This window comes from Oryza sativa, chromosome 9 (assembly GCF_034140825.1).
Source record: "Oryza sativa Japonica Group chromosome 9, ASM3414082v1".
Taxonomy (NCBI): Eukaryota; Viridiplantae; Streptophyta; class Magnoliopsida; order Poales; family Poaceae; genus Oryza; species Oryza sativa.
Window position 1 is genome coordinate 17784872 of NC_089043.1, and position 11407 is coordinate 17796278.

At 41.6% G+C, this 11407-nt stretch overlaps 1 long non-coding RNA gene across 2 annotated transcripts; it reads left to right on the top strand.

The window, feature by feature from the left end:
- Window positions 1–7885: 7885 nt before the first annotated feature.
- Window positions 7886–11403, top strand: LOC136351798 (uncharacterized). 2 transcript variants are annotated; one of them, XR_010735011.1, is made up of 3 exons: window positions 7886–8494; window positions 8853–10816; window positions 11227–11403. It is a non-coding gene; the product is annotated as an uncharacterized lncRNA (long non-coding RNA). The 2 variants fall into 2 exon arrangements; XR_010735012.1 differs by having other exon boundaries at window positions 8853–10175.
- The last annotated feature ends 4 nt before the right edge of the window (window positions 11404–11407 follow it).

The following is an 11407-nucleotide window of genomic DNA, read 5'->3' on the forward strand; positions in this document are numbered from 1 at the left end:
TGATGAATGCTCAATAACATTCTGTCTAGACTTGTTCTTTTTTTTATGCATAAGAACAGATTATCTACACTTGTTCTTTTCTTATGCATAAGAACAGATTATCAACACTTGTCCTTTTTTTATGCATAAGAACAGATTATCTACACTTGTTCTTTTTTTATGCATAAGAACAGATTATCTACACTTGTCCTTTTTTTTATGCATAACAACAGATTATCTATGATTGTTCTTTTTTCTGGATTGATAAGAGACTATATACACTTTGGGTCTTTTTCATCCTAGTAGTTGATTTCCTCTTTTTTTCCCTTCATGCAAATAGTGGTAATTGATGCATAATTTCTGAGCAAAACCGAGGCCATATCTTTCATGGTATATAATGCTAATTAGTATAATGATAGAAAATTTATAAGCTTTTTCGGAAAAATTAGACCATGACAACGCCCGGCGCAAACCCGTCTTCCCTGACACCTGCGAGGATACAGGAAGAAGCAAACCCAGCCACAGAGACTGTTGCCGAAGGTCATCCCTCGACAACGGCGGTCGAACAACCCGAAAGTCATGGTAATTTATAGGATAAATTTTCACTACATGACCACATAAATTTTAGCTAGCACCCCTTAGCATATGTTGCCTTCTGTGTGCTGCAGAATCGCCCCAGCAAGAACATACGTCAATATCGGGTGGGACAAGTACGAGTAAATCGAGTAGAAACCCCCCGGACACAAAATATATGGCCGACCACAGCGCAAGTTATAAGAGAGGTTGACGCTAGTGGTAGGCCCACGGCGCCGAGGACTGTCATTGGAAGATGGTCTAACTGCTACGGGCTGGCGGCACGTGTGAATTTCGGGATCCTCCATAAAGATATCGGCAAGGTCACAGAAGCCGAGAAGGAGCGAGCTTGGACGGCAATGGAGAAATGGCTCACATTTAAGGCTAAAGCAAAGGATAGGCTCAAGCGGAAGTCATTCCATAAGATGGGCAAAGCTTGGAAGAATTGGAAGTCGAAGCTCTTCACCGAGTTTGTCAACCCGCCCGGCAATCATACGCCGTTCGATGTTTACCCTCAAATAACCGAAGAGGTGTGGGAAGAATTTTGCTCTCTGAAGAACACCCAAGAGTTTAGGGAATCAAGCGAGAAACATCACCAACTGCAACAGCGGAATGAGCACCCGCATCGGCTGGGCACCGCAGGGTACATCGGCAAGGAGCCAATATGGGCCCAAGAGGATGCTGCCACTGCAGCAGCGAATGTCCCTGCCCCGTTTTCGGACATCCCTGAACACAGAGCTCGCAACTGGGCGCGGGCAAGGGGTAAGGTCAACCCGGACGGCTCTGTCACATTTCAGAACAAAAGTGATGTCGTCGTCTATCAGGAATTGGTGAGTTCACTACTTAACCTAACTAATTACCATTCGTATGAAGTAGAAGTTTGTATAAACGACTCTTGTTGTTTATAGTTGGGGTTGGTTGGTGAACAAGCTTCACAAAGCGAGGTTGAGTCCGTGCCGAAGAGGCGCGAAGATGACATCCTCACAAAGGCGCTCGGAACCAAAGAACATACTGGCCGGACTCGGGGAATTGGCAGCGATGTGCCCTGAAAGCACGGACTCTCGCAGTACAACTCCCAATACAGGAAACGGAAAGTCTCCAACGAAGAGAGGGACGCTCGTTTCAAGGCCGAGCTTAAGGTGGAGGTCATTCAAGAACTACAAGCTAGCATGGAAGATAGGGTGGAAGAAAGGGTTAACAACGTCCTCGCCGACATGAATATACCCCGAGGCACAACACCTGCTGTGCATCCAACTCCTCGTGCACAACACGACGCGAGTCTGTCATAGCGTAGGAGTAGTTGTGCATCCACAGAGGTGCCGGCCCCAGGTCTCCCGATCGCACCACTAGCTGCAGTGGACCACATAGAGGTAATTGATGTTATCCGATCCATATCTAATCAAAAACATTTACACATTCCAATATTAAATTCAAACTTTTACATATGCAGGGCGTAGCACAGTGTGTCCTACTGGCGAGGATCCACCAACTTTCGCTCCTGAAGTCGCTGAGGGCATGGCTTTCAAACCCTCGGTTACAGATAAGGTCCACGGCGCAGACCTGCTAGCCGGGTATGCCAAGGTGTCCATCGATACAGTAAAGGACACCTGGTCAGGCTATCGGTTGCCCATGCCCCCCAATGATGAAATCATGACTTTGGGCGTTGGGCGCAAGACGTTCATACAATGGCCCAAAGAAGACATAGTTGTGAAGATGACTTCTCGTCCAAATCGACCGACGGAGCTTACACCTCCCAAATCTAAGCTATCAATTGAGGCTCCCCGTGGACCGGCATTGTCAGTACCTCCTTCTCCTGATGGAGATGATATGGACTTGGGAGATATAACTCAAAGCTTGGCTCCAATAAAGACCACAAGAAAGGCCGATAGCTCCCCACCACTTGTGAAGGGCCAGAAGCGTGAACGCGTCAAGGGGAAGGTCGGGGAGTTAGCACCGGTGCCAAAAAGGGGCAAGGCTGCGACGTCGATGCCGGAGAGCAAAGCGGGGAAGGTCGTGAGGGCGCCTGCCCAATTTGAGCTAGGCATGCCATTGGTGAAGGACAATGTGTTAGCCGTGATGGGTATTACTTGCCGAGAGCTACATAAGCAATACATGGAGCTAAGCAATGCCTAGCGAAAAATGAGGGAGTCATCCATAGTTGGACATCACAACCACCAGCCGTTCCTATCGTCGCCTGCCTATGTAACTATAGGCTTTGATGACCTCTCCAACCTTTTCAGGATCCGGAAGTTGGACACAGGACTTCTAAAATGCTACTCCTTGTAAGTGCTGACCTTCCATACTTGTGATATGATTGGACTATATCTCCTAATTAAATTAGTTCTAATACGTAAATGTTTTTAGGTTGTGTTGGATCGAGAGTCGTTGCCATGGTAAATAGGTTGGGTTCCTTGATCCATCCATGGTGAACGAGGTCAATTTACGCCAGAGCTTCACTGATGTGGTTGACTATGTCAACCGATGTTTATGGGCCCACCAAGACAAGGAGTACATCATGTGCGCACACAACCAGGAATAAGAGGATAATACCCTTCGTGTATATTGTTTTTGAAGTTAAGGTTCTTATTACTAACGCTACATAACCACTGCGCAGGCGACATTGGATTCTCTTAGTCATCGTACCTAAGTGGAGTAGGGTTTACTACCTTAACTCCAATAAGACGAAAGATTATGATTTCACTGATATCACCAAGGCCTTAAATATGGCTTGGGACCCATATGTGGAAAAGGGTGGTAGGCACAAGGAGGGCAAGGACGAACTCTATTATGACACTAAGTTTGCATGCGCACAACAGATCAGAGACCAGTGTGGTTTCCACGTGTGCACAACATGTCAACACTACTAAGAGAGGTGAAAGATTTCGACCCTGAGATTGTTACTAATGGCGAATAAGCTCATTTCAATACCAATATTGCTATTCTAAATGTGAAAACATCTGATTTATTAAACAGAAAGGTAGAGCTGGCTTCAAGATCTCACCCATCAACCCCCCCGCTATCAGAGGCGAAGTGTGCGCCTTCATTCTTGCAGAAATAATGAACAAGAAATGACGTTTTCACGTCAAATAGACTCATGAACTTGGCTAGATAATTTATTGTGATATAAAAAAATTGTTTTTATTATGGAGTGCAATGTAATTTACTTTCATATGTGCAATATTTATGGTAGTTCGCTAATTTGTCATCAAATTTGATCAACTACGATTTATGTTGTACTATTCATTTGTTTTCTGCTTTTTTTTTCTAATTGACAGGTCATGGAGGTCGAGGACATTATGACTTTAATCCATTTGGTAAGTATATATGCGGTTCTATGAGCAACGACCGAAATTATAGCTTTCAATGGGTATAAATTTGATGTGCAAAATTGTGGCATTTGAACTGCATATGTGAATGATGTCAATTTTTAGGATGGATCTGTGATGTTATATTGGGGGTGACTGGAATATATCTGTGATGTTTCTGTTTTTCAGAAGGCATGGCTAGCAAATCCTGAGGCTAGCCAATATTTAGGATTTATTTTTTTTCTGTGATTAACTCATCAGTGACGGGTCGGAACCAAAATCCGTCACAGGTGACCTCACATGTGACGGACTCGCAAATAAAGGCCCGTCAGTGGTGACCTACCTGTGACGGGCCTTTACTTTCGGGGCCGTCACAGGTAGATCACCTGTGACAACTTCTATCTACGGAGACCATCACCTCTGACGGCCTTTATTTAAAGGGCCATCAGAGGTAAATCACCTGTGACGGGTCCTAACTGGCCCTAGGCTAGCGGAGACCAACACCTCTGACGGCTGTCTAGTAACTTGCCCGTCAGAGGTGGGTGTCACCTGTGACGGCCGACCACCCGTCAAAGGTGACTGGACTCACCAGTGACCACTGATCACTGACCATGCTCAAAGCCGTCAAAGGTGAGGGTTTGGGCCCGTCACAGGTGACCTTGGCCAGTGTAGTGTCTGCCCGAGGAAGTAGCGGTCGGCTTCTCCGCGGTCACCGACGCCTGCATCGAGTTGCATCATGATCAGGTGCTGTCCTGGTCGTTCATCTCCACTCTAGAACCAGCCACAAACTCAACTAAAATTTTCCACCCTGTCACATCGAACGTTTGCACAGAAGTATTAAATGTAGACTAAAAAAATAACTAACTGCACAGATTGTGACTAATTTGCGAGATGAATCTATTAAGCCTAATTGCTCCATGATTTGACAATGTGGTGCTAAAGTAAACATTTGCTAATGACGGATTAATTAGGCTTAATAAATTCGTCTCGCAATTTACATGCGGATTCCGTAATTTGTTTTGTTATTAGACTACGTTTAATACTTCAAATGTGTGTCCGTATATTCGATGTGACACGACGAAATTTTTCACCCGTGGATCTAAGCCCAAATCTCGCGACCATTGCAGCTTTGACAGACACCTCCTCTTGGCCAGATAGGTAGTACAAAATAATTAATTACTACTCCCTCTGTCCTATAATATAAGGGATTTTGAGTTTTTGCTTGCAACGTTTAACCACTCGTCTTATTCAAAAAAATTTTGAACTTATTATTTATTTTATTTGTGACTTACTTTATTATTTACAGTACTTTAAGCACAACTTTTCGTTATTTATATTTGCAAAAAAAATTTAAATAAGACGAGTGGTCAGATGTTGCAATAAAAACTCAAAATCCCTTATATTGTGAGACGGAGGGAGTAGCAAATGACGATGATAATCTTAGTATTATACTCATTTTGTTCAACTTGGTTGATTAACAGATACAGGATCATCCTAGGTCTCGGCTCTGCGCTACGCTATCTCCACACGGAGTGGGATCAATGCATATATATTGCACGGCGACATCAAGCCAAGCAACATTCTTCTTGACTCTTTCAGGCAGCACCAAGCTGGAGGATTTTCGGCTGGCAAGGCTCGTCGACTATGGCGCCGACCCACGGACTACGCAGGTTGTTATGGGCACCACAGGGTATATTGACCAAGCATCGAGCTTGACGTCTACAGCTTTGGTGTCGTCATCCTGGAGGTAGTCTCTCTGGCCGCTGGCCGGAGATGGAGCAGACGGACCAGGTTATCCCGCTACTACAGTGGATTTGGGATCTGTACGATCGGGACGCAGTCACGGATGTGTACAATCGCAGTACGATCGTAGACACGAAGCTAGCTGCAGGAGGTTGGCCGAGAGTGTGGCACCGTAGACCGTGACTGCGATTGGCAGCTCCAGCGTACGGTCACCGTCGGGCTCGAGTGAACGGCCGTCCATTACGAGAGCCATGAACGTGCTGCAATCAGACGATGTGACTCTGCAGGTCCTGCAACGGCGGCAGACTTCGTGTCCCGACGATTTTTGCAGATTGCATAGCGGCGGCGACTGGTTGTCATCAGCTACTACTAGCACGGGCAGGTGACACACGTGTAATGTAGGGACCTGGGCTAGATAAGTACTCCTCCGTTTTTTAATATACGCCGCCGTTGACTTTTTCTCACATGTTTAACCATTCGTCTTATTTAAAAAATTTATGCAAATGTATAAGATATAAATCACACTTAAAGTACTATGAGTGATAAAACAACTCATAATAAAATAAATTATAATTATATAAATTTTTTGAATAAGACGAATGGTCAAACATGTGAGAAAAAGTCAATGGCGTTATCTATTAAAAAACGGAGGTAGTACTAGATAGCCAGCTGCCAGCACTTGCACATTCTAATTTTATTGGCAACTATACATTTGTGACGCCATTTTTTTACTAAAAATAATCTATTCGTTTTTACTTTACGCTTACACTGTAAATTTCAGTAGTTATATGCTATAAATTTTCTAATACACATTACACATAAGAATTATGATAGTAAATCAATCCAATATGGGATATAACATATTCTACTATTACGAATGTGTTAAAGAGCTAGTGTTATTCAAACTTCAGAGCTGTACAGGCTAACGAGTAGGATTCTAATCGACTAAGGGTGTGTGTTTAGTTATTTCGGTGTAAAGTTCTTAAAGTATACGGACACACATTCGAAGTATTAAATGTAGACTAATAATAAAATAAATTACAAGTTCCGCCTGTAAACTGTGAGACGAATTTATTAAGCACAATTAATCCATCATTAGCAATTTTTTACTGTAACATCACATTTTCAAATCATGGCGTAATTAGGCTCAAAAGATTTGTCTCGTAATTTACATGCAAACTGTGCAATTGGTTTCTTTTTTCTTACATTTAATGCCCCATGCATAGGTCCAATCATTTGACGTGACATTTTTTGCCAAAATGTTTCAGGATCTAAACTAGGCCTAAACTAGGCCTAAGTAAATAGTTATTAAAAAAATTGACCAAATAGATTAATGTGTAATATATCACTTGACAAATTTGCAAGTTCAAAATCGACTTCTATAAATTGTAACAAAAATGACAAATTAAACTCTAACTAGTATAAGTATATTTATAGTCAAATCTGTTATTTTGTTACAAATTCCAGTAGTTGAATTTAAACTTACATTACATGTTTGTAGAGTGATATATTATTATTAGTATTCTATATTGTCATTTAAAGAAAAACATAACCAATTAGTTCATATGCAATGAACAAGTACTCCAAATTTGAATTCTTTTGATACTGCTTGTTATCACTACTTGGACCTGGACCATTTTGTTCGGTCTTGTAAGATGTAGGTTAGATGCAATATGTGTTTTGAATTGGGCCACATTAGGTAGTTTTGCTCTCAAGCTTGTTCTAAATGGGCCTTTTCTGTTACATCCTGATTTTCGTTTTAGGATTTATAAATTATATTTATAATTTATATTAAATGTTCATTAATTTACAAGTGAAGTTAGATGTGGGAAATAAAATTTTCTAAATATAAAGCATGATTGGATTTAATTTTTATTAAATTCTCCATGATTAATTATACTCTCTGAAATTTTCTCGGATTTTTCAGAGCTCAATTCTTAATTTTAATAATACAAAGAGCATTTCAGAAATTATTTAAATATTAAGTTAGTAATTAAATGGTTTGATTATAATCTTGTTAAGTACTTTGAGTGTTCAATTAGTTTCAGGATTTTTCTTGAAATTATTTGAGCATTGGAAATATTTTAACAATTCGAAGATCATTAATTTAATTACAAAAGTAAATTAAATCCCCTTTTCCTTTTCGGGCTGAAACTGGAAAAGTTCACCTTTAGTTCTCGGCCCATTCTCCCTTCCTTTCAGCTGCCTTTATTCCTCCTCCGAAGTCCATTTCTTGTCCCTCCTTCAATCGGGCTGGATAAAAGAAGCCCAGACAAAGTCTAATTAGCCTTCCTGCTACAGTATCGTCTTCAAGCTTGGACAGAGCCCGTGCAGCCGCCGAGCCGTGTGTGCCGCTGCCGATTCCTCCGCCCGATTTGCTCGATTCTCTCAGCCGTTTCTTGAATTAGTTGAGGAGATTTGTTTCCCTTATCCTCCTCTATCTTTTCCCCCAAAAATCCTATTTTATCCCTTTGAATTCGACGCGAATTTGGATTCGTTTTCGAGTTTATCTCTCCTTTTCCCGGCGCGATTCCATCCGTTCCCGAGCCGATCTCTCCCTCTTCCGGCTATAAATAGCAGCTCCTAAACCTCCTCTTTCGTTTTCCACCCTCGCCCGAGCTCGCCGTCGCCCGTAGCGCCCTAGCCGCCTCCACCCTAGCGCCGCCGCCATCGCCGTCGCCGAGTCTCCAGCCGTGCCGCTCGTCGCCGTCCATCGTTGCCTTCGGTCGCCGTCGCCACCACCGGGTTCGCAAGGAGGAGCTGCACACCGTCCACCCCTCGGTCGAAGCCGAAGCCTGCCGGAGCGCCACTGACGCCGTCAACCCGAGCCCGTCGCCGCCTCAATCTCGTCGCCGGCCGTTTTCCGTCATCGATTGTCGTCGCCGTCACCATCAGTGAGTTCCTCTCGTCGTCCTCATCGCGTAGATGTCCTCGGTTGGCCCGGCCGAGTCCTCCATCGCCGGCGGTCATGTGGTCCAGTGCCTTGTTCCGGCAATGATGTCATGCCGACGTCATAAAGCCCCTTTTTCCCTTCTAAAAATAAATCTTAATTGTGTCATAAATCGTAAATCCTTTTCCGTATAAGGCTAAAATCAGTTTAATATTGTAAAATTCATAACTAATTCATATGAAGTCGGAATGAGGCCGTTCAAGTCTCTAAATTCATCTAAAATCATGATCTACATGTTTGTTTACTTTTTATGTACTGTTTATTTAGTTTTTATTAGTCTTTTTCTTCGTTTTGTGTGTTAGCTTGTCGTTTCCGTCGTTGCGAAGGTTCGTGAGTGCGTCGGAAGTGTTTAAGAAGACTAATTGAAGACCGATTATTGCAAGGCAAGTCACACAGATCCCAAACATAATCCTTTGAACATGTTGATCTCATATTTAAATTCTCTATTTATTTCAACTGTGCATTTATTTTCAAATGTCAACGGGTGGTGTGAACCTATTCCTTTGTTATGGCCAATTTGCATTGAATACCCTATTACTTGATACCTTGGGTAATAAATTGATTAGCTTGAACCTTATATATTGGTTTGGTTTAGCTAAATGCTATATATATATATATATATATATATATATATATATATAATTGCTTAGCCATGCTTATAAACATTAGCATATGATTGGGATAACTAATGTTACACTACCACTTATGATTATATTTAATGGTAGCTCACGATGGTCAATCGTGATTGGTTAATTAATTACGTGCCAACTAAAACTTGACAATGGTGGGTTGTGAGCACATGGTTTTGAAGGTCGTGCTCATAACAATTAAGGATCGGTTCGCGAGCTACTGTTATGAGACATTAACCGTGCCAACCACAAGCCAGCGTGGGCAACGGCTTTAGCTTTTGTATAGTATGGTTCATTGCGGGGCACCAGACTGTGAAGCGGCGAGAAGTCCGTGGGGGTCGCTGGGGAGTCCATGCCTCTGGTTTTTTGTTTTTGAGGGGGTGATTATGATCTAGGAATGGTGCGCTGTGTGGATTATGTTGTGCGAGGGGTATTGTCACAGTCCCGTTTCGAGGTACCGTGGTGGTACTGAGGGCATGGTAACATGTTTTGGGGCTGTGTCTTGTGAGTACAGTGGTACACCTCTGGCCAGAGTAATATTTTTCGTGATTAGTCTCACACCTCTCACAATAATTATTGATGCTATAACTGGTAATAATTTGCTTAGCTCCTGGTTTGGAGTTAGATCTGTACAGCCGGGTATGGTTGTTCAGGATGGTTGGGCCTGTGCAGCATGGCTGTGCTGTTCAGTGTTGATTAATATTGATGATTAATTACTCTACTGTTTTACTACTTCTAAATGTTTGCTAAATGCTGCTTTTGCAAATGAGTCTATATTATGCGATCCTTTGGTATTTTTGTGCACTTGCATATTTGTTGTGTGGCTTGCGGAGTATTCCATGTTTTCACCTTGCAATAATCAATCAACCTCAGTTGAACAAAAAGGATCTAGAAAGAGAAGACGTTTGGCTTATACCCCAGTTGAGCTGCCTGTGGGAGTGGAGCTGAAGCCATCGCTAGACCGTTTTTTCCGCTGCAGTTTTTTTCTTTACTTTTGTAAGTATGTAACGTTATCATTATGATGGATTTGTATATTAAATTGTCAGTTTGTGTACCTCGGCTAATTCCTGGACGAGGCTTTTATGCACAAATAAGTTCAAAAATTACTAGTGAATTTCTGGGCATGACATTTTCTAAACCTAAGCCCACTAGCACGGAGAAGGGAGGTTGTTATTGGTTAATAAATCTGCTGGGTCTCAGAATAAATAGTTTGGGTAAAAGAAAAGCTCCCCTCTTCTCCTAGTGTCTCTTCTCCTCCTCCTGCAATAGCAAAACCCCAATCCAATCTCACCTGATCGCCGGTGAATGCTGTTATGGCGAATACCAACGCTACTGTAGAAGTTATCTTTGCCGGGATGGCGAAAATCACACTAGTCCCGGTCAAATAGGAACTGGGACTAAAGAACATTTTTAGTTGGATAAAAAAGGGCAATGGAGCTTTATGATTTTTAGTCCTGATTGGTGTTACCAACCGGATTAAAGACAGCCGGGGCTAAAGATAAAAACATTTTTATACTTCTTCTTCCTCCTCCAGCCCGAGCCATTGCTACAAAGGTTTGGAGGAAGAAGGGAGGTGCTACCAAATTTTTTTGTGAAAGTGTTTCGGTGATAATATACAAATCGAAGGAATCTAAAAGGTTAGCAACTCCATCCTCTGATAATGTATGCTTAGTATATTACATTTATAGTTATGGTTATATACATTATTGTCTCTGAAAAGGTTTATGGAAAATGACAAGAGAGAAAATTTGTTAGGATAAAAATAGGTTACTTTTAAAATTAGAAACATGTGGATAAAAATGTTATAAAATAGATGACAAAGGAAAAATATAGAAAATTAAGATAAAAGAATAGAAAACAAAGTTAATTTAATAAAATAGTTAGAAAAAGTACAATACATTAAACATATCATTAGAACTTTAAAAATAATTAATAATATTAATAATATGTGGGATTATTGTATGATTATTTGTATATAGTTATTGTATGATTATTTAATTAGCTTGACTTTCGTGGATTTTATTTTTACGATTTTTGTGCATTTCAGGTAGATGGATCGGCAATGGATGTACACCGCGGAACGACGGTCGACAAAGTTTATTGAAGGCTTGCATTATTTTTTGAGTGTTGCCAATGCTAACAAGCATAAGGGTTTTACATGTTGTCCATACAAAAAGTGCAAAAACCAAAAGTAGTATTCTACATCATGAACTATTTATGCCCACTTG